A 20470-nucleotide genomic window follows, 5' to 3' on the forward strand; every position below is an offset into this window, starting at 1 on the left:
TGGGGGGAGGGAGCAGGTGTGTCCGCCTGCGCGCTCACTCAGAGACGCGTGAGGCCTGCACCGCGCAAATGAGCGGGAGCGCGCCGGCGGCGTGCGGGGGGTACGGCCGTGTCTGAGGCGGCGGCGGCGGCGGCGGCGGCGGCGGCGGCCCGAGGATTTTGGGACCGGGGCAGCGGGAGGATGAGGCGTTTGCGATAGAGCTTGGGTCGCAGGTAAACGAGAGCGGCTGGCGCGGCCTCTCCATCGCTTCAGAGCCGGGGTGGTGGGTGTGTGTCGGCGGTGACGGGAGCTTCAGAACAGCCGGCGGGCTTGCTTGTGTCCCCGGTGAGGGGTGAGCTCGCTCGGTGCGGGATGGCAAGGGGTGATGGGGCCGCGGGAACGCCGACCGGCGCGGCGTTTTCATTGTGAACGGCGGTTGAAGCAGCGGTCAGCTCTTTGTGGGCTGATGGAAGGGGAGGAGGGTGGGAACTCGTCACTCAGCCGAGGGTGGTTGGTGGTGGGGCGGGGTGGTTCTGGCGAGAAGGAGAGTGATTCCTGGCTTAGGGCTGAAAGAGACCCTGGGTGTGGGGGTAATGGTTCGGGTGGTCAGGAGGCAGAAGGTGATGAACAGAGGAAGAAGGGATGAGGGGGAGAGGAAGGAGCTGGGTGCAGGGGAGTCTGGGGGCAGAAGGGGGAGATAGAAAATTGAGTGTGTAGGAGGTGGGGGTGGAGCATGTGAATGGATGAGAAGAAGGTGGAGCATGTTAGTGCAGGAGGGTGCGGTGGGGGTGTGGATTTGAACTGGGAAAGGGAGTGTGACAGGGTAGACAAATTTGGGGGATGAGGCAAATGGTAGTCAAGAAAGAGGACTGGGGGGGTTCTAGTGGTTGAAGGAGACAGGTGAACAGTCTGCAGGAAGGCAGATGGGGGGAGAAAGAGAAGGGGGCAGATGGTCACTGAGATGGAGATGGGTGAGTGGTGGCCCGGAGTGGGGAAGAAAGATTGGACCATCAGGATTGGAGAATGGGGGAGGTGCAAGAGGAGATGAGGGCAGGATGGAGAATGGGAGGGGAGTGCGAGAGGAGGAGAAAGCAGGATCGGAGGGGGGAGGAGGCAGGTGGGTTGTTAGAGGAAGGAGGCTGGTGGGAGTTATTGAATTGCATTTATTTCTTACGTCCTGCGTGCACATGAGGAGTAAAAATCCTTATGTCTTTGTCTAAATGTGTAATTTGTAATAAATAATATGTGCAACAGGATAGTCAATATAGCATAGAAATACAAACAAATAGTGCGTAGGCTGCCTCGTTATTATTTAAGGCCTATCAATTTAGCATTGTCAGCAAATTTAATTAGCAGATTGGAGATGTGGGTGGTGACAGTCATGGGTATAAGATTAAAGGAGGGGGCTTGGGATATAACCCTGAGGGGCTCCTGTTTTGAGGGTCAAAGGGGCAGAGATGAGGGAGCCCACTCTTACCACCTGCTGGCATTCTGACAGAGTCCGGATCCAGCTGCACAAGGCAGGGTGAAGGCTGAGATCTCTGAGCTTCTTGTCAAGGCTGGAGGGAATGATGGTGTTGAATGCTGAACTGTAATCCAAGAACAGCATTCTTACATAAGCATCCTTCTCCAGGCATGTAAGGACAGTGTGTAGATCTGTGGCTGTTGTGTCATCTGCTAATCAGTTGTGTCGGTAGGTGATTAGTGGAGGGGGGGGGGGCGGGTGTCCAGTATGTGTGGTAGCAAGCTGCAGATGTATTCCTTGACCGGCTTCTCAAAGTATTTGCTTATTCATGGGGTGAGTGTGACAGGACACTAGTCATTCAGACATGTTATCTTGGTCTTTTTAGGTATAGGAACGATGATGGATGTTTTGAAGCAGGAGGGCACTCTACACTGGGAGAGGGAGAGATTAAAAATGTCAGTAAACACACCTGCCAGTTGTGCTGCGCGCATCCTGAGTACTCATCCTGGGATGCCGTCCAGGCCCGTAGCCTTGTGAGTGTCCACTTGTTGGAAATGCCTGTATCCTTCAGTCTCAGAGATGACCAAGGTGTAGGTTGCATCGGCGGCTCAGTGTTGGCAACATTGAACAGAGCGTGAAAAGATTTAGCTCATCTGGGAGAGGGGCAGTGATGTTGGCAGTACCACTGTGCTTAGCTTTGAAGTCTGTGATGGTGTGCAGACCTTGCCAATAAGCTGCTTGTATTGTTGGTGGAGAGTTGTGTCTGGAGGTAGGAATTGGAGAGGAAAGGTGCATGAAACTTGCTGCTTCTGTGAGTGTTGGCAAAAATACTGATGGCAGTGAGAAGGCAGCTACTTTTTGCAATTGTGAACTTTCATACCAATTTCTTTTGGCGACCGGTTTATTTCCTAGGGGTTAGGCAGAAATTTTGAGCAGAAAACAAGGATTCAATATTCTTTGTCTATTTAACAGCCTTTGGACCACTGCCTGAACCATGTGGATATCTGCACAGGGTTATAGGGACAGCAAAATTAATGTGGGTAAAGGTAGTTTACTTTTGTGGGGTAGGGGCATAACCACTAGGAAAAGAGAGTGGGACAGACTTCATTTGAAAACCAATCACAAAAACATAAGTGATAGAAGCAAAGTGATAGAAGTTATTCAGTTCTCCTGTGTGTTTTGCTCTGCTGTTTCACAAGGTCATGTTTGATATTTTGTTTCACAACCACTTTTGTTTCACTATTCCCATTTCTGTATTCCTTTAATATCTTACAAATATATCAGTGCTCTATCTGAAATGTAGACTGGTTTTAAACATAATTGGGTTCAGGTGAGAGGTATTATATATATTTTTGATAAAGCCAAAATAGCAGAGTGGTATAGTAATGATAAGAGAGTGATGGGGATAGGTGAAACATTATGTTAATTATTCAGCAAGAAGTGAGCACAGTTGGAAAAATAGGAAAGACATTTAAGACTACTATTCTATGTTGAAATGGCAAAACACTGGAATAAATGGGAATGATCTAATATCCATTAGGGACACACTCAGTGGCCACCTTATTAGGTACACCTACACTCTTGCTCTTTAATGCAAATGTCTAATCAGCTAATCATGTTGCAGGTGCTCAATAGATAAGAGTATCAGACATGGTCAAGAGGTTCAACTGTTCAGACCAAACATGAAAAAGAAATGTGATCTAAGTAACTTCAACTGTGGAATGTTTGTTGGTACCAGATAGGGTGGTTTGAGTATCTTAGAAACTGCTGATTTCTAGGATTTTCAGGCACAGCAATCTTTAGAGTTTACAGGGAATGTTGCGAAAAGTGAAAAGAAAATCCAGTGAGTGACAGTTCTATGGGCGAAAATGCCTTGGGGGGAGAAAAGAGAGGCAGAGGAGAAATGCCAGACTGGTTTAAACTGACAGGAATGTGATAGTAACTCAAATAATCATGCATTGCAATGGTAGTATTGCAGAAGAGCATCTCTGAAGTCATAGCACGTTCAATCTTGAAGTGGATGGGCTCCAGCCCTAGAACATCACAAACATGCACTCATTGGCCAATTTATTAGGTACAGGAGTGGCCATGAGAGGCAGCATGATAAAGGAGATATGTAGTTTGTTATTAAAGAATAAACGGGACAGTGTGCAAGTTTAGGACTTCAAAGAATAGAGTTCCTGTTCAAGTTGTCTGTTTTATGATTCCACAGGCAAATTTGTTTGCAACCTTACAGGCAACAACTTCAAAGGTAGATGTGCTGTAGTTCAAGGGTATTGTCATTGAACTGCACTCATATACAGCTAGACAAAATACTGCTCCTCTGGGACCATGGTGGAAAATGCAATACATACAGCAAATCTAATAATATTAGCACAATAATATTAACAGATAATTAAAGATGCATTCTCATTTTCACACTTCCTAAATGTCTTCTTCCCCCTTCCCCTATTCACACTGAGGGCAGTCTATCATTTGACAAATAATAAAATCTTCAATCTTTTACAAAAATTGAGGCAAATCAAAATGGCAAGAGCTATCTTGAGAATGAGTTCATGTAATAGATTTGAGTCTGTTTCCAAGAACAGTGCATTTTATAACCACTCGGCGAGCAGTCTATTTTAGGTCTGAACATGTGCAGCAATGCAGGATTAGTTGGTAATCTCGTAGTAAAGGATAGCTTTTGGAAAGATTGTTAATTATATAAAAGATTTTCATATTTAGTTTGAGAGTGAAAAATGTAAGCTCAATGGTATAAATTTACTTCGAACTTTTTAAAGTTTTTACATAAGTATATGGCTAAAGTAGATTGGGAAATTTAGATTTTTAACAGTAAGTATGTAGTGATAAGCTTAAAGAAAAGTTCATAATATTCAAGGAATATATACCTTATTGAAAATTAAGGGGCGGAATTGTCCCATTGCCTAGTCTGCTGCTTTGGACTTGCCTCCTATGATTCTTGTCAGCTTTCACTTTTTCTGTATGCAGAGGTTTGAATGAGCTGACATTCAAAACTGCTGGCTAGAAGTCAGCACTATTTGATCTAGAAATTCTGTGGGGTGGGGGGAGTGATCAATGCACTGGCAAATTAAAAAAAAAGAGCTTATTAAGTAATAAATGAGAGTGGTAGAACTGAAACTTGGCTGGATTTTAGGGACCAGTAAAGGATGATACGGGGGAAATGGAATATGTGAGCCAAATGGCAAGGAGTATAAAAATGGATTGAGAACTTCAGAGAGTAAGTGAAGTGAAAAGTTGAAAATATGCATTTCCTGGTAGCTGATGTTAAACAAATATCTTGTATCTATCTTAACAGTACAATACAATAAAAGTATTCCTAAAGTAGTAGGTAACTAATGAGAGGTGAAGAATTGTCAGAGGGATACAGCTACGTCTCTAGGAGTATGTGACAAATTTTTAAAAAACCTTATTCTTAGCACAGTGTTATTTTTTACAGCATAAATTGTATGAAATGGTATGTTGACACTTTTTCACCAACTGTACCTGGAGTTGTTTGTAAATTTTAAGCTTAGCTCATCACATGCTATGTATTAAATTAATTACAATGAATTTTTTTCTTTCTCAGTATTCTGCAAAAGCTAGATGATTTTGGCTCTTCTGCCTGAAAATCATGTGATTTCAAATGTTGCAATGTGTTGAATATTAGAGATTGACGGGGACAGGATAAAGATTCTTAACTTTCATAGTGCATTTTTCTCCATTGCTAGTGTTGTAGGAGAAAAAACTGGAAAATGAGCAGGGTTGAAATTTACAATTTAAACTCTTGATTCCCTATAGATGGGTTGATGCATATGTGAAGTACATTTGAAAACAATTGCCTGTAAACTAATTTGAATGTTTTTCTCTAGAACTACATTTTTTTAAAAAATTGTCTTTTCTAAATGTATTGGCTTGAAGCTTGGCAATACATAATTCAAATAAAATTTACAGGCACTTGAGGGTCTTCTACCCTATCCTATCAGATTACACCTTTATCTCTCACCTATAAACTTCCCAGCTCTTTACTTCATCCCTCCCCCTCTCCTGGTTTCACCTATCACCTACTATCTTGTACTTCTTTCTTCCTTACCCCCCACCTTTTTGCTCTAACTTCTCATCTTTTTTTTTCAGTCTTGATGAAGGGTCTCAGTCTGAAACATTGACTATTTACTCTTTTCCATTGATGCTGTGCGACTTCCGAGTTCCTCCAGCATTTTGTGTGTGTTGTTTGGATTTCCAGCATCTACAAATTTTCTTGTCAATGTACTTGAGATTATTGTGGAGAAATAGTGAGAATGTTAGTCTTATATTGAATATTACTTACATCGTTTCTATACATTGAGTAAAAATCTTTACATTATGTCTCCGCCTAAATGTGCAATTTATAAATAGTATATACAACAGGACAGTCAATATAACATAGAAATACAATTGTATTGGCATGAATTAATCAGTCTAATATCCTGGTGGAGGAAGCTGTCCTGGAACCTGTTGGTCCTGGCTTTAATGCTCCAGTAACGTTTCCCAAATGTTAGCAGCTGGAACTGTTTTTGGTTGGGGTGACTCGGGTCCCCAATGATCCTTCGGGCCCATTTTACGCTCCTGTCTCTGGAACTGTCCTGTGTAGTGGGAAGTTCACGTTTACAGATGCGCTGGGCTGTCCACACCACTCTCTGCAGAGTCCTGCGATTGAGGGAAGTGCAGTTCCCATACCAGGCAGTGATACAGGAAGTCAGAATGCTCTCAGTTGTGCCCTTGTAAAAAGTTCTTGATAAGATTTGGGGCCCATACCAAACTTTTTCCACCTCAGACAGTTGAAGGAAGAGCTGTTGTGCCATTTTCACCACACAGCCAATATGCACAGACCACGTGAGGTCCTCGGTGATGTGGATGCTGAGGAACTTAAAGCTGTTCACCCTCTCAACCCCAGATCCTTTGATATAGGGGTTAGCGTGTCTCCGTTCTTCCTGTAGTCCAAACTAGCTCCTTTGTTTTTTGCGACATTGAGGAAGAGGTTGTTTTCTTGACACCATTGTGTCAGGGTGATTTCTTCTTCATTGTCGGCTGACTCGTTATTCTTTGAGATTGGATCAGTCAGTGTAGTATTGTCAGCTAATTGAATTAACAGATTGGAGCTGTGGGTGGTGAAACAGTCATGGGTATACAGAGAATAAAGGAGGGGGCTTAGGACACAGCCCTGGGGGGCTCCTGTGTTGAGGGTCGGAAGGACGGAGAAGAGGGAGCCTACTCTTACCACCTGCCGGCAATCTGACAGGAACTCCAGTATCCAGCTATACAAGGCAGGATGAAGGTTGAGGGCGAAGAAGCTCTGAGATTCTTGTCAAGGCTGAAGGGGATTATGGTGTAGAATGCTAAACTAATCCAAGAACAGCATTCTCACATAAACTATGTGGCTATTGCGTCACCTGTGGATTAGTTGTGTCAATAGGTGAATTGTAGGGGGTCCAGTGTGGGTGGTAGCATGCTGCAGATGTGGCCTTGACCAACCTCTCAAAGCATTTGCTTATTATTGTGGTGAGTACGACAAGATGCCAGTTCAGATATGTTACCTTGGTCTTTTTAGGTATAGGAACAATAGTGGATGTTTTGAAGCAGGAGGGAGTCTACACAGGGAGAGGGAGAGATTAAAAATGTCTCTAAACACACCTGCCATTTGTGCCATGCACACTCTGAGTACCCGCCCTGGGATGCTGTCTGGTCCTGCAGCCTTGCGACTGTCCACCCGTTGGAAATACCTGTGAACTTCAGCCTCGTAGATGATTAAGGTGCAGGTCTCTTCGGCAGCTCTCCTCAGGGGCTCAGTGTTGGCGATTTAAAATTGAACGTAAAAAAAAAGATTTAGCTCATCTGGTAGAGAGGCAGCAATGTTGGAAACTCCACAGCATTTAGCTTTGAAGTCTGCGATAGTGTGCTGACCTTGCCATAAGCTGCATGTGCAAGAGATGTTGGAATGGCTTTGTAGAAAGGTCTTGGTTGATTTTTACATAGAGGTGTATTTAATTATGGTCCTTGGTAATGTGAAGTGCTGATCTTTGAAGGATAGATTATTAAATTGAAGAACATAATAAGCTTTAGGTACCTGGAATTTATATTGTAAATGTAGATTTTGAGGAGTTTAATTGAGAGTTTTGAAATAGAAATAAGATCTGATACATGTGGGCAGCAACTTTTGAATTAGATTAGGATGTAGATGAACTGTCAATGGGTGGTATTGTTATTGATCTCAGTCACCTGGATCTGTTTAATTATCATTGACTTCAGAGAAATTCTTCCTAAAATGGCTTTTTTAAAAATACATCTTTTGCCTTGTATGAGGTTGGCAGATCATTTTGATTTTGAAGGTTACACATTTTTTATTGACTGCTAATAATTTATTAATCAGCTTTTTTTTAAATCAAAGGGTGTCATCTTATTTGTTGTTCAGGTCAGTATCTTCTAGATGTCTGAATTGTAAATCCACTTGGACTAAGGTGTTAACTGTCTTGTGCTATCACCAGTGGGATCATCAGTTGATCTGCCACCTGTCTTCAGGAGTTTCGGCCCCCTTATTGTCAAGACTCCCTCGAGGTGGTGGGCCAGCAGTGCTAAAGCATCACCTCCCACTGGTGAGCTTAACAACTTGGCATCTGTCTCTATCAGAGTTGTTGATCGCTTCCATCCAACAGATAGTCTACCCTTCAGGTGTCTACGCAGCTACTGAAGAGTTTGCAAAAGATGGATTGACTGTCTGACTATCTGCCCCTCTGGATGTACTTGGTTCACACCCATGATGATCCTGTCTCTGCTGCCTCAGCTACAGCCATTCTGGTTGACTTGATCTCTCGTCTTGTGAAGCCAAGGTCACGCAGCCAGTCGGGAAAGTGAACGCAATAAAAACACGACAACCTACTTCAAATGGATAGCATTAGACCTTCCACCCTCTGTCTCTGCACTCTGATCTTAATTCTGTATCCTTGGTTAGCTCGCACTCATGGGCTTCATCGATGTTGTCTTCCCAGGGCACTGTAAGTTCATCAATAACCACTTTTTTACTGGTGTCAGACCATACGATTATATCTGGACGTAATGTGGTGAAAGCTATTTGCTCCAGGAAACTGCCTTTCCCATCCAGGTTGGTCTTGGCACACCAATCATTGGCTGAAGAAAGTATGCTTGATCGTGGGCTTGCACTGTACACCCTTGACTTGGAGCCTTCTTTCACAAATGATATGCAATGTTCCGTGCACCATGGGGCATGAGATCAGTTGTATTGCAGTACTCTCTGCTCAATCACTTCTGTTACAACTTTGAGAACATTTAATGATATTTTATTAATTGTGAAGTAGTTCAACTGCATTAGTTTGTATTTTCAATTCTTTCTCAAGTCCTCTGCAGTAAAATCTTTCTCTGGGCTGTTTTTGGTACTTAATATCAAACAATTTGAATAAGTTTGTGTATATATATTGTGAATTTTCAAGTCATCTGAAGACACTTTGAGAATACTTTGTCGTGCAAAGTGCAATCTGTATTAAAATAATAATTTTTTTGCTGAACTTTCACATCCAGTAATATTATAGCCAAGTAATCAGTTACTAATGTTGATTTATCAAGTGAATGGGAAAAGATGAAGGTTAACTCCTCAGCTGATTAGAGCTTTGGAACTTTTTGCATCCACCTGAGCAGACAGATCATGTCTTGTTAACACCTCATACAAAAGCAGTGCAGAACTGCCTCATTGAAGTCTTAGACTAGATTTTGTTTTTCAAAAAGTATGACTTATTGTTAAAACTTCTACTTAATAGATTTAGATGTCATTCTCATTACAGGAATACCTGTGTTAGTAGGAGTTTGAGTTTCTAGAAAATGGGCTATAATCACAATTTTCCATATTGCAAAGCTATTTCATCTGTGTGTTCATGAAGTACGAGTTGGATAGTGATTTGTGAACTCTGTAAGGGCAAATTTCTGCAACCCAATGCTGTAACATGGGGGTCACCTGTGCATGAGATGTACCTTAATTAATACGATATTCTTAGTTAATATGTGGAATCTGTGTAGAGCTGTAGTACCCAATTGTGCATTCTCTCTCCGAAATCCATTTTTTCAATTGTGTACGCTGTTAGAGGCCTTCTGGTCTAAGATGATTAACTAGTTGTTTAACCCACCTTGCTGAAACATAGGTGGTTATATTCTTCAGTAATGTAAATCAGTCCGAGATCTTTCTGTCTAGGATAGTGGAAGTTTGATCTGGGTGAATAGGTTGATGTGACTTTGGACAGAAGCTCGCAATCCATATTAAGCAATGAGAAGAATTGTATTTTCTGATCTCTTTCACTTCCTCTATCTGCTTGGAAATGAGGGTGATGATGTTCTTCCCTGTGGATTGCAACATCCTACCAGCTGGATGAATGGCAAGGCGTACTTTCATGAAGCTCAGACTGATCCAGTACAACTGAGCCAAATGCAACTCAACCAGTGTGCTGTTGCTTCTCAGGGTTTTTTTTGCTTGGAAGGAGCCAATAGGCTGTAGAAGGCTATGTTGGTTTGTGAAGGCAATAATGATCCATTCTCTTCTTTCAGGCTATCAAGTTTTGAACTTTTTGAAATTTTTGGAAGAAATGTGGGTGTGAAAGTTCAAAGTAAATTTATTATTAAAGTACATATGTCACCATCACCCTGTGATTCATTTTGTTGTGGGCATACTCAATATATCTATAGAATAATAACCATTAGAGAATCAATGAAAGAGCCCTCAACTAGGGCATTCAACCGGTGTGCAGAAGACAACAAACACTGTAAATACAAAAAGAGTAAACAATAAAACTAAACCAATAAGTATTGAGAACATGAGATGAAGAGTCCCTGAAAGTGAGTCTATTGGTTGTGGGAACATTTCAATGATGAGGGAGGTGAAATTGAGTGAAGTTATCCCCTTTGGTTTAAAAGCCTGATTGTTGTAGGGTAATAACTGTTTCTGAACCTCGTGGTATGAGTCCTGAAGCTTTTGTACCACCCTCCTGATGGCAGTAGTGAGAAGAGAGCATGTCCTCAGTGGCAGGAGTCCCTGATGATGGATGCTGTATCATCATCTCATGTAGATGTGTTCAATGTTTGGAAGAGCTTTAACCATAAGATATAGGAATAGAATTAGGCCATTCAGCCCATCGAATCTGCTCCACCATTCCATCATGGCTGATCTTGTATCCCACTCATGGACTTGGCAGAGCATTCCACAGATTCACTACTCTCTGGCCTGTTTAAAAAAAAATAAATCTTTCTTCGCTCTGTCCTAAAAAGTCGCCCTTCAATTTTGAGGCTGTGCCCTCTAGTTCTGGATACCCCACCAAAGGAAACATCCTTTCCACATCCACCTTATCTAGTCCTTTCAACATTCGGTAGGCTTCAAAGGGGTCCCCCTGCATTCTTCTATTCCAGTGAGGACAGACCCAAAGCTGCCAAACGCTACTCGTATGTAAACCCTTTCATTCTCAGAATCATCTTTGTGATCCACCTCTGGACTCTCTCCAATGACAACACATCTTTTCTGAGATATGGGGCCAAAAACTGTTGACAATATTTCAAGTACGGCATGACTCGGGTCCATAGAACACTACGGCACAGTACAGGCCCTTCAGCCCTTCATGTCGTGTCAACACATATAATCCTTAAAAAAAAGAAGTACTAATCCCACACTACCCCCTAACCCTCCATCTTATAAAGCCTGGGTCTTATAAAGCCTCATAATTATCTCCTTGTTTTTATATTCCCCTTGAAATAAATGCCAACATTGTATTTGTCTTCGCTTTCTTTAACACAGACTCAACTTGTAAAATAACATTCTGGGTTTCTTGCACAAGGACTCCCAAGTCCCTTTCCACTGATATTTGAACCTTCTCCCCATTTAGAGAATAGTCTGCGCTATTGTTCCTTTTTCCAAAATGCATTATCATGCATTTCCCAACACGATTCCATCAGCTACTTTTTAGCCCATTCTTCAAATTGTCCTTCTGTAATCGCATTGCTTCATAAGCACTACCTACCTCTCCACCTATCTTTGTATCATCCACAAGTTTTGCCTGGAAGCCATCAATTCCATTATTAAACTCATTGACAAACAATGTGAAAAGTAGAGGTCCCAATATTGGCCCCTGAGGAACACTACTAGACACTGGCAGCCAACCAGAAAAGGCCCCCCTTATTCCCACTTGCTGCCTCCTACCTGTTAGCCAATCCTCTTTCCATGCCAGTATCTTTCCTATAACACCATAGGATTTTAACTTGTTAAGCAGCCTCATGTGTGGCACCTTATCAAATGCCTCCTGAAAATCCAAGTAAATGACATCTACTACCTCTCCTTTGTCCACCCTGCTTGTTACTTCCTCAAAGAACTCTTAACTGATTTTTCAGGCAAGATTTCCCTTAACAGGAATCATGCTGACTCTGACTTGTTTTATCATTAGTCTCCAGGTACCCTGAAACCTCATCCTTAATACTAGACTCCAACACTTTCCCAAACACTGAGGTTAGGCTAACTGGCCTATTATTTTCTTTCTTTTGCCTTCCTCCCTTCTTAAAGGGTGGAGTGACATTTGCAATCTTCCAGTCTTCCGGGACCATGCCAGAACCAAGTGATTCTTGAAAGATCATGACCAATGTATCCATTACCTCTTCAGCAAATTCTCTCAGGATTCTGGAATGTAGTCCATTCGGTCCAGGTTGAGACCTTTCAATTTGTCTGGCACTTCTTCCTTTGTAAAAGTAATGGCAGTCACTCCTGCTCCCTGGCACTCATGGACCTCTGGCACACTGTTAGTGTCTTCCACAGTGAAGACTGTTGCAAAGTACTTATTAAATTCATCTGCCATTTTCTTTGTCTCCCATTACTACCTCATCAGCATCATTTTCCTGTGATGGGTGTGATAGACTGAGCTTTCGGCACTACTTTTTGTAGGATTTTCTGATCAAAGCATTGGTGTTTCTGTACCAGGCTGTGATGCAGCCTGTCAATTTTCTTTCCATCTATAGAAGTTTATCTAAATGAACTCAACAGGCTGGGTAGCATCTATGGAAAAGAGTAAGCAGTCGACTTTTCAGGCCAATTCCTTTCTTCAGTACTGGATGAAGTATTAATGAGGGGTCTTGGCCCAAAACATTGACTGTTTACTCTTTTCCATAGATGCTGCCTGGTCTGCTGAGTTCCTCCAGCATTTTGTGTGCATTGTTTTGATTTCCAGCATCTGGAGTTTTTCCTCTTGTTTGAAGTTTATCAAAATTTTAGATGTGCTAACTCCTGAGGAAGTAGAGGCATGACTGCTTCTTCTTCGTAAGTGTACTTAAGTTCTGGACAGGTTCTCCAGAATAATAACACCTAAGAATTTAGTTGCTAATCCTCACCTCCTCTGATCCTCCGATGAGGACTAGCTCATGGACCTCTAGTTTCCTTGAAGCAGATGGGTACCTCAGAATGCTGAATCAAGAGGTTAGAGGTCTCCGAACACTCCAGCCAGTCGATCACAGATTTTTCGTACCTGCTCAGCTATTCCGTCTGGGTCAGATGCTTTTTGTGTGTTCACCCTCCTGAAGGCTGCTCGTATGTCGGCCTCAGACTGAAATCATGGGATCCTTGTGAGCTGAGTGTGTTCGTGATTGTCCTTCCATGTTTTGATCGTCAAAGTGTGTATAAAAAGCATTGAGGTCATCTGGAAGTGAAGCCCTGCTTCCTCCAATGTCGATTGATTTAACTTTATAAGAGGTGATAGTATTCACGTCTTGCCACAAGTGTCAAGCATCCTTCATTGATTTCAGATTTGCTCCGGAATTTCCACTTTGCACATGAGAAGGCTTTCCAGAATCGTACCTGGACCTCTTATAATTTTCTTGGTTACTAGACATGAATGCCGCTTGATTGGCAGTAGTTTCTTGATTCTTGATTGGTCAGGGCATGAAGGGATACTGGGAGAAAGCAGGTGATTGGGGCTGAGAGGAGAATTGGATCAGCCATGATGAAATGGCGGTGCAGCCTGGATGGTCCAAATGACCTTTTTGCTCCTATATCTTATGGTCTTATGATCTCCAGTGCCATCTTGAAATAGATAAGTGTATGTGTATGTGCTTATATGTAAAGTGGCATGCAAAGGTTTGTGCACCCCAGTCAAAATTTCTGTTACTGTGAATAGTTAACTGAGTAGAAGATGAACTGATTTCCAAAAGTCATAAAGTTAAAGATGAAACATTCTTTTCAACATTTTAAGTAAGATTGGTGTATTATTTTTGTTTTGTACAATTTTAGAGTGAAAAAAAGGAAAAAGTTTGGGCACCCCAAGAGATTTGAGCTCTCAGATAACTCTTACCAAGGTCTCAGACCTTAATTAGTTTGTTAGGGCTGTGGCTTGTTCACAGTCATCGTTAGGAAAGGCCAGGTGATGCAAATTTCAAAGCTTTATAAATACCCTGACTTCTCAAACCTTGTCCCAACAATCAGCAGCCATGGGCTCCTCTAAGAAGCTGCCTAGCACTCTGAAAATTAAAATAAATAATGCCCACAAAGCAGGAGAAGGCTATAAGAAGATAGCGAAGCATCTTCAGGTAGCCGTTTCCTCAGTTCGTAATGTAATTAAGAAATGGCAGTTAACAGGAACAGTGGAGGTTAAGTTGAGGTCTGGAAGACAAAGAAAACTTTCCGAGAGATCTGCTTGTACGATTGCTAGAAAGGCAAATCAAAACCCCCCCGTTTGTCTGCAAAAGACCTTCAGGAAGATTAAGCGGACTCTGAAGTGGTGGTGCACTGTTCTACTGTGCATCGACACCTGCACAAATATGACCTTCGTGGAAGAGTTATCTGAATAAAACCTTTCCTGCATCCTCACCACAAAATTCAGTGTCAGAAGTTTGCAAAGGAACATCTAAACAAGCCTGATGCAGTTTGGAAACATGTCCTGTGGACTGATGAAGTTAAAATAGAACCTTTTGGCCGCAATGAGCAAAGGTATGTTTGGAGAAAAAAGGGTGCAGAATTTCATGAAAAGAACACCTCTCCAACTGCTAAGCATGGGGGTGAATTGATCATGCTTTGGGCTTGTGTTGCAGCCAGTGGTACAGGAAACATTTCACTGATAGAGGGAAGAATGAATTCAATGAAATACCAGCAAATTCTGGAAGCAAACATCACACCGTCTGTTTAAAAAAGAGCTGAGGATGAAAAGAGGATGGCTTCTATAACAGGATAATGATCCTAAACACACCTCAGAATCCACAATGGACTACCTCAAGAGGCACAAGCTGAAGGTTTTGCCATGGCCCTCACAGTCCCCAATCTAAACATCATCGAAAATCTGTGGATAGACCTCAAAAGAGCAGTGCATGCAAGACAGCCCAAGAATCGCACAGAACTAGAAGCCTTTTGCAAGGAGGAATGGGCAAAAATCCCCCAAATAAGAATTGAAACATTCTTAGCTGCTACAGAAAGCGTTTACAAGCTGTGATATTTGCCAAAAGGGGAGTTACTAAGTACTGTTATCTCAACATAGGTGACTGGGTTGAAGTCACTGCCTAGACCAGGGTTCGGCAACGTTTACCACTGAAAGAGCCAATATGGACCCATTTCCCACAGAAAAGAAAACGCTGGGAGCCACAAAACCCGTTTGACATTTAAAATGAAATAACACTGCATACAACGGTTTTTTTTTGCCTTTATGCTATGTATAAACAAACTATAATGTGTTGCATTTATGAAATTGATGAACTCCTGCAGAGAAAACAAAATTACATTTCTGCATGCAACAAAAAAATTTTGAACTCCGAAAAAAAGACGTTGGGTTGAAGGTTACTCCATAGTTAGCCTACCTTAGATCGAAGAATTAAAAGAAAGCGCGCACTGGCGGGTGTCAGGCATTGGCAGTGGTGATGTATATTAATAGCGATAAAAAACACGTTGTAGCGGTGTAGCGCTACACACAGCGCTAAAATAAAGACACTGCAGTCAAAGGTAACTTTATTTGAACTAAACAGCCTTGATTTAAAGCCTCCCTCAACCCGTCCCCGTGGGCGCAGATGCTCCAAAAGACACGTACTCACAAACCTCCGTAGGCTATCTCCCTTAGCCGGAACGGTGGCTAATTGTGTGCCGGTTCGGATGTGCCAGGAAATGGGGTCTCCACAACGTTTTTAGATGTACAAGATCACCATAATCTTCAAATTTCGAATTACATTTCAAAAACCAACAAACTACGGGGAGCCGCAGCACAGAGATGAAAGAGCGGCATGCGGCTCCGGAGCCGTGGGTTGCCGACCCTTGGCCTAGACTGACTGACTGCCAGTCACCCCTTGACTTCAATATTGGTGAGGTTGTTTGTCCTAGTAGAACACCCAGGGTGGAGGAGAGATGTTTATGCTCACTTCTGGTATGAGATGCAAATATTAAATGGTTCTTCAGTATGATAAGATAAACTCTTGACCTTATAATGTACCTCATTATGATCTTGCACTTTCTTGTTGACCTGCAGTGCACTTTCTCTGTAATTGTCCTTGAAAGTGAGTCAGAAGGTGAAGAAGGTTGTGGAATCAGTTCAGAGTTGAGGTGAGTGAAGTTATTTACGCTAGTTCAGTAGTCTGCTGGTTGTAGAATAATAACACTTCCTGTGCGTGGTGGTGTGCGACTCTAGGCTCCTGTAATGTGCTGCTAAAATTTTGAAAGCAGAGCCATTTTGTGAGTTCAGTTATGTGTAATTGAAAGATGCTTTTTTTCCTCCCCCCCACCCCCAAAAAATAGTCAAGTTAGAAGCAATTGCGATTTTCATTTTAGTAAAGTGCACAATATGTGAAAATAGAAATGCTACAATTTTGTATTTTGGGGGTTTTCTTGCTTCCTCTTGTACTTGGTGAGCTTCCTTATTTTTGCAAGACCAAGATTTGCAGTGAGGTCACTTCTATATAAATGAGGAAGTTGAGTGCTTCAAACCAGCTTCTACTCTGTGCTACAGTAGCCGTGTTTGCACAGTTTTCTTTGATTGTCGCAGAAATAATTGGTACAATTTGACAGTTTTTGTCAGTGCTGAATTTCGATTTCCAATTTCAGGTTAGTAAAATATTATGAAACTTATGCTATTTAATACTCTTGAGAATTGCAAATTTTCTATTTTGCATTGTTATCATTTGTAATCATTTAGCTGAACTTGTTGATTTGGGTCGGTACGTTTAATTGATCTGGTTAAGATTGATTACTGTTAATTTACATGGGAGAGTTAATAGTATTTGTAAACCAATATCAGGCAGAAAATTGATCAGATTTTATAATCAAGAACAATCTCTTGTAATTCAGTTTGTTTTAAGACTCTGTTGCTTTTTTATTGTATCAGAAAATGTGATGTTTTGTGCTTCCTTTCTTCTACTAAATCATGGTTTCCTGATCAGACCAATTCTCTCATTGTACTGCATCAATTTTTTCAGCAATTCAGTTGACTTGCTGTGATATTACAATTAAAAAAAAACTGACTTTGACCTATTTTCTATTGGACTAAACATTTATATAGAGAAATGTAATTGGCACCGTTAAGCCTGAGTGAAGTAAATCACATATAGTAAATCAGCATAAAATGTAAATGCAAATAAACATAATGCTCGTATTGTTTAAATTCATAAGCCTTTCATCTTTGATCAAAACTCCATGTTAACCCTTCCCTACCTTCAATACTGATTTAATTTTATAAGATTTATATGAGTCGATACTATTTTCAGAGCATGCTCAATGCAAACATTATCTTCAACTGGCAGTAGATATTTTAAATCTTGTGTCAGGCTGTGTTACTTTCAACAGAAAAATAAAGTTGTAAATTGTGAAGTTCCATGTCAGTTTTGAAAAAAATTTCAGAATTACAGATTTTTATTCATTGAAAAGTGGGAAAGTTTAGACCTTAGTATGCTAAGTTATATCTTCAGTGTCTGGTATTTCATTTGATTGAGAATATATCTTGAGAAGTAGGAAGCATGATTGGACGAAGAGGGCAATGGAGAGGAGAGAGGAAGTTAAGGGATAAGTAAAGAGGACTGAAATACTGTAGCAGTTTGTGAGACAAAACTTATGTAGATGTTGCTTTCTGAACCACACCAAAGAAAATTTCTTTTGCATTCAAAGTTTTATTTTAAATTTAACATGTTGGGATTATAACACTCTACTGTGAAATCTTTACAGTGTTTGTTAAGTTCTAAGTGCAGCATTATTCAATCTTAAGAAATTTCTCTCAAGGATCTCAAAAAGTACTCACTTCTGGTGATCAGTTTTTAGTAATACAGAGCAGCAAATTCAATTTATTTTGCAATGTTAATAATAAACAATGCAGCTTCTATTTTTATTCCATTTTAGTTTTTTCTTAAATCAATAGCTTTGAACAAGAAGATTGTGGCAAATTCAGTGTATTCTGGTTAATTGGGACATATTGGGACCAGTACATTTTGACCCAATTAAGTGGCTTCCCCAATTAGCTGGTTTAATGGAAATAGTTAAAAAGATATAAAAGAAAGACAATCTACCTTTACAAATTATCTACGTATTTAAATGAACATCTGAATAAATTAGAACACCACCAATGGTACTACAGTACTATAAAACTGTATTAGCTCCTAATAGTTATTGATGGAAGAATTAATCCAGTGTATGCTATTGTGTTCTTTTGATCTGTAAATGAACAAAATCGGTGTAGACATCTAGTGTAGGTAGTGGACTGCCTCATTCAATCCTTTTGACAATTGCATTCTCCAAAACTTTCATTGTAACATTGTATCGACAAGATGATTGTCATTACCTTCAAATTCTTCATTGTGTATTCAACTACTTGAAGTAGTGAAATTGTTTGATTTTTCACTCTCTGGCTTTTCTGGTATCTCCAAGCCTGAATGCCTGAAATTATAGAGCAAAACAGTTCTGAACAGTCTTGCTGCTTACTGCTTATTTCTCATCAGTTATCAGTGACAATGACAAAAATCATTGCTTTTTGAACTCAGATACACACAACTGACGAAGGGTCTCGGCCCAAAACGTTGACTGCTCATTTCAACGGATGCTGCCCGATCTGCTGAGTTCATCCAGCTTGTTTGTACGTGCTATTTAAAAACTGTTCTAAGCATGGTGTAGTGTCTAACAGCCATGTATGTGCACATAACTGATGCTAGTTAGAAACTGCTTGGCACTATTCTTCTTCCCTAATTAAGTAGCATAGTGTTCCAATAAAAGAAAGGAATCCTGGCTATTTTCTCGATTAGTTTTTGTTCTTTAAGAGTTATTCCAAATAAGTAGCTACCCATTTAACTAATGGTCCAAATAAGTGGAATGAACTGTACATACATTTAAAAAAATAGAAGTTAATTTGTTTGTCAACTATATACAGTTGTTATAGTTATATAGATATAGCTTGACAAGGTTCCACACGGTAGGCTTACTCAGAAAGTCAGAAGGCATGGGATCCAGGGAAGTTTGGCCAGGTGTATTCAGAATTGGCTTGCCTGCAGAAGGCAGAGGGTCGTGGTGGAGGGAGTCCATTCGGATTGGAGAGTTGTGACTAGTGGTGTCCCACAAGAATCTGTTCTGGGACCTCTACTTTTTGTGATTTTTTATTAACGACCTGGATGTGGGGGTAGAAGGGTGGGTTGGCAAGTTTGCAGATGACACAAAGATTGGTGGTCTTGAGAATAGTGTAGAGGATTGTCGAAGATTGCAGAGAGACATTGATAGGATGCAGAAATGGGCTGAGAAGTGGCAGATGGAGTTCAACCCAGAGAAGTGTGAGGTGGTACACTTTGGAAGGACAAACTCCAAGGCAGAGTACAAAGTAAATGGCAGGATACTTGGCAGAGGGATCTGGGGGTACATGTCCACAGATCCCTGAAAGCTGCCTCAGGTATATAGGGTAGTTAAGAAAGCTTATGGAGTGTTAGCTTTCATAAGTCGAGGGATAGAGTTTAAGAGTCACGATGTAATGATGCAGTGCTATAAAACTCTGGTTAGGCCACACTTGGAGTACTGTGTCCAGTATTGGAAAGGGTACAGAGGAGATTTACCAGGATGCTGCCTGGTTTAGAGAGTATGGATTATGATCAGAGATTAACTGAACTAGGGCTTTAATCTTTGAAGAGATGGAGGATGAGAGGAGACATGATAGAGGTATACAAGATATTAAGAGGAATAGATAGAGTGGACAGCCTGCGCCTCTTCTCCAGGGCACCACTGCTCAATACAAGAGGACATGGCTTTAAGGTAAGGGGAGGAAAGTTCAAGGGGGATATTAGAGGAAGGTTTTTTACTCAGAGAGTGGTTGGTCCGTGGAATGCACTGACTGAGTCAGTGGTGGAGGTAGATATACTAGTGAAGTTTAAGAGACTACTAGACAGGTATATGGAGGAATTTAAGGTTGGGGGTTATATGGGAAGCAGGGTTTGAGGGTCGGCACAACATTGTGGGCTGAAGGGCCTGTAATGTGCTGTACTATTCTATGTTCTATATATTAAATGTAATTCTGAAGCTGTGTGATCACATGTTATCAGATAGATTGAAACTTTGTAGCTTTTAATTTTACTGGTAGAGATGATATGTAATATTCAAAATGACATTGCCATGTATTTCCATGAATGGCTTGGACTTAACATCCAAGTAATGTCCAAGCATTTATGATTGTCCAGCAGATTTTTTTTCTAAATTGTGAGTTTCAGCATAATGATAGCTTGCACATGATTATAAAATACACTAGGCATCTGACCTTTAATTGAATTGTCACTTATGGTATATTGCACAGTAATGCTGATGAAAGAAGACATGGCTGAGTTGAATCTCCCTCTCTCCTAAGTAGAGTAGTGACAGACATTTTTCGGGATGGCCTATTCCCAAAGAAATATGATAAGTCACCATCCACAAAATCCTCATTGGAGTTGATTTTGATATTGCAAATATTCATTGAAAATCTTGTTGCTGAAATTATTATTCAATCAGAGATTTGGTTATGCAGTTGTACTCAACTAGCAATTGTGCAATTTTAAAAATTT

General features: G+C 41.0%; 1 protein-coding gene across 8 annotated transcripts in view; it reads left to right on the plus strand.

Moving 5' to 3' along the window:
- The window catches only part of fam49bb (family with sequence similarity 49 member Bb), a 193174-nt gene that overhangs the window by 25918 nt on the left and 146786 nt on the right, over positions 1-20470 (plus strand). For 2 of the 8 annotated variants that reach the window (XM_059970523.1, XM_059970574.1), the window contains exons 1-2: positions 84-212; positions 15946-16019. The exons of 1 other annotated variant lie outside the window; for it this stretch is intronic. The gene's annotated coding sequence lies outside the window, so the exon portion shown is untranslated. Of the gene's footprint in view, positions 1-83; positions 213-15945; positions 16020-16411; positions 16518-18439; positions 18532-20470 lie in introns of those variants that run through there. 5 more of the 8 variants (XM_059970538.1, XM_059970584.1, XM_059970528.1 and 2 more) reach the window with 5 other exon arrangements.

This window comes from Hypanus sabinus, chromosome 1 (genome assembly GCF_030144855.1).
Source record: "Hypanus sabinus isolate sHypSab1 chromosome 1, sHypSab1.hap1, whole genome shotgun sequence".
Taxonomy (NCBI): Eukaryota; Metazoa; Chordata; class Chondrichthyes; order Myliobatiformes; family Dasyatidae; genus Hypanus; species Hypanus sabinus.